Source organism: Neovison vison, chromosome 6 (assembly GCF_020171115.1).
Source record: "Neovison vison isolate M4711 chromosome 6, ASM_NN_V1, whole genome shotgun sequence".
NCBI classification, from domain to species: Eukaryota; Metazoa; Chordata; class Mammalia; order Carnivora; family Mustelidae; genus Neogale; species Neogale vison.
In genome coordinates this window covers 211,838,099-211,841,908 of record NC_058096.1, presented here as the reverse complement: position 1 = coordinate 211,841,908, position 3,810 = coordinate 211,838,099, and positions in this window count along the sequence as shown.

Genomic DNA, 3,810 nt, shown 5'->3' with positions numbered 1-3,810 from the left:
CGGACATTGGGGAGGGTATATGCTATGGTGAGTGCAGTGAAATCTGTGTCTGATGATTCACAGACCTGTACCCCTGGGGCAAATAATACATTATATGTTAATAAAATAACTAAAAAAAAAGATGTGTGGGGGCGCCTGTTTGGCTCTGTGGGTTAAAGCCTCTGCCTTCCGCTCGGGTCATGATCCCAGGGTCCTGGGATCGAGCCCTGCATCGGGCTCTCTGCTTAGTGGGGAACCTGCTTCCTCCTCTCTCTCTGATTGCCTCTCTGCCTATTTGTGATCTCTGACTGTCAAATAAATAAATAAAATCTTAAAAAAAACACGTGTGTGTGTGTGTGTGTGTGTGTATACATTGCATATATAATATACATTGTTTATAATGTGTATCTGTATGTGTGTGTGCATACATACTCACACACAATGGGATGTTTGTCATTCAGCCACAAGAAAGGAGGAAGTTGTGCCCATTGTGACAACTTGGTGGACCATTATGCTAAGTGAGATAACTCAGACACAGGACAAATATTGTGTGATATCACTCTTATGTGGAATTTCAAGAAGCAAAACTCAGAAAAACAGAGAATAGAGAATAGAGTAATGGTTACCAGGAATTCAAGGTGGGGGTAATGGGGAGGTATTGGTCCAAGGACACAAACTTCCAGTTATAAGATTAACAAGTTCTGGTGCTCCTGGGTGGCTCAGTTGTTGGACGTCTGCTTTTGGCTCAGGTCATAATCCCAGGGTTCTGGGAGTGAGTCCCACATCAGGCTCCCTGTGCAGCAGGAAGCCTGCTTTTCCCTCTCCCACTCCCCCTGCTTGTGTTCCCTCTCTCCCTGTCTCTCTCTTTGTTACATAAGTAAATAAAATAAAATTAAAAATTTAACAAGTTCTGAGGATCTAATGTGCACATGGTGATTATAGTTAATAATACTGTATTATATACTTGAAAGTTGCTAAGAGAGTAGATCTTAGTTATCTAAAAACAACAAAATCACTAGTCTTCCGAGAGTAGATCTTAAATGGACTCGCCACAAAAAAAGAAATGGTAATTATGTGATGTGTTGGAGGTATTGGCTAACACTTTGGTGGTAATCATTTTGCAATATATAAGTGTATCAAATCAATGAGCAGCACACCTTAAACTTAAAAATTTTTTAAAAAAGATATTATTTATTGGGGTGCCTGGATGGCTCAGTGGGTTAAAGCCTTTGCCTTTGGCTCAGGTCATGTTCCCAGGGTCCTGGGATCCAGGCACACTTTGGGGGGGGGTCTCTGCTCAGCAGGGAGCCTGCTTCCTCCTCTCTCTCTGCCTGCTTCTCTGCCTACTTGTGATCTCTGTATGTCAAATAAATAAATAAAATTTAAAAAAGATTTTATTTATTTGGTTGACAGGGAGAGAGACAGTGAGAGAGGGGACACAAGCTGGGGGAGTGGGAGAGGGAGAAGCAGGCTTCCCACTGAGCAGGAAGCCCAATGCGGGGCTCCATCCCAGGACCCTGGATTATGACCTGAGCCGAAGGCAGACACCTAACTGACTGAGCCACCCAGATGCCCCTAAACTTACACAATGTTATATGTCAATTGTATCCCAATAAAGCTGGGGAAAATAAAAAGAGATTCTCAGCTAGGGAGAGAAGAGAGGGTCTAGGACTGAACTCTGGCGAGTTCTAATTTTAGCTGCTGTGAGAAGAAGAGACTGAGAAAGGGTGGTGTACGGGGGTGGAGAAAAAGCAGGTGCCATGGAAAGCAAGAGAGTGGCCACGGCAAGGAGGGAATTCATCATTTGGGTTTAAAGCTCCTGGAAGGTGGAGAGGGAGGAGGACCATTCCAGGGAGCTCACAGGCTACGGGGAGACACACAAGGACACAGACAATATGAAGAGGAAACCCAGGATGTGTGGGAGTGCAGATGCCACAGGCGACTAGGTTGGAGTGATCAGGGCAGGCTTCCAAGGGGAGGTGATAGAGATGTGTGTTTCTGGAGGAGTAGGAATTTCCCAGGAGGCTAGGAGGAGGGAAAAAAGAAATTCCTGAGAGAATAGCATGGGGGGGGTGGGCAAAAGGATGTCAAACAGCATGGGAATGTCAGAGGAAGGGTCAGCAAGTTGGAATGGCTGGGTCTATACCTCACTTCCTTATGAGTAATCGGTTAAATGGATGCGTGTCATTTTGCGTGGAAGGAACCGTGGCTGGATTTGGAAGTAGAGAAGATAGCAGGGGCCAGATCAGAAGGGTCTTGAATAGGAAAATGGGGAATTTCAAACTTCACTCTGGGAGCAACGGGGAGCCACGGAGGTGTCTGAGTAGAGAGGGGACAGAGGCAGAGCCTTCTGTTTTGGTGGCCAATACAGAGGATGGACTGGAGGGAGGTGGCACTGCAGGCTTCTGCTGGGTGAGAATGATGCACTTGAGTTAGGGTGGGGCTGGGGGTTAGTATAGAAAAGGAGGGAGGACAGAGAAAACATTGGACAATTCTGGGGAGAGTAGCGGGAGGGATCGACGGGGCTGGGGTCACTATAAGAAGCTGAGCCTGGGCAACATGTGTATAACATCTAGAGACCCACTTCTTCCTCCCAGCTCTGGGGGAGGGAGTGTGCATGTGTGTGTATGCGGACATGCATCTTCCCTGGGGCAGCAGCCTTGCCCAGCACACAGCGAGCACTAATGGGCATTGAGGAGCACGGATGGAGTGAGGAGTGTGTGTGTTTGCTCCACCACAAAAATAAATCATAATTGGTTCTTCCCCCCACTTTTTGCCCTTGGAGCCTGGGGGCTGGGAAAGCCGTCCCTGGGGTTTCTAGTTTCCAGTAGGGAGAAAATCTGCAGGGAGTCACCAGCCTGAGCCCTGGGGTGCTTGTTAGTGGCTGGGGAGCCCCTTGGGCAGGAGCTCTGGGGACCCCTGCATAACAGGATCTGGGTTTCAGCCCCTCCCTTCTCAGGCTGTGAGCAGAGAGCAATGTGGACAGGCACCGTGGGAACCTGTCTTGGCCATGGTGAGTGTGGATTCAGAGCCTTTGTAAGGCTGGAGAAGTGACTCTGGCCCATCCCTGGTCCTCCAGGTGAAATGTGAAAATAAGTTGGGAGAGAGAAATGCCAGAGGGACTGAGTGTTAACCTGAAAAGATGGGCTTGGATGGCATTTGCCGGGAGGGTGCATGAGTCCCCCAAGCTTAGCTCAGCATGTGACTGCCGCTGGTATTCCCTGAGACGACAGAGTCTCCTGGGCCCCCTAGCTGGACCCTTCTTGCCCTGCATACTCTTGAAGCTGCTCGGCTGCCCCCGAGCCCTGTCTTTGCTTTCACACCTGCATCCAACCTGTTAGGAAGTCTAGTGGGCTCCACCTGCACAACTTGTCCAGCATTGCCCACCTCTCACCGCCTCCACGGCCCTCACCCTGGTCAGTGCCCATCATCCCTCACCTGGACCAGCTCCGCCACCTCCTCCTCGGTCTCCCAACTTTCAGCTGTGTTCCCCCACCACATTCTGTTCTCCCTCAATGATCAGAGGTGCCTGGGAAAGCCTGAGTCAGGTCACATCCCTCCTCTGCTCAGAATCTTCCATCGGCCCCATGCCACTTGGCATGAGAGCTAAAGTCCTCCCTGGAACCCACAAGACCCTAGCAACTTGCCCCCGTCACTCCTGTGGCCTCACCTCCTTATCCCCTTTTGCTCCCTCTATATCACTCTGTTCCTCCTGGCTCTTCCTATTCCAGGTGCAGCCCAGCCCCAGAGCCTTTGCACGGGCTGATACCTCTCTCTGGTCTTCCCTCACATATCCTCTGGGCTGATTTTAAAAATTTATTTCAAATGGGA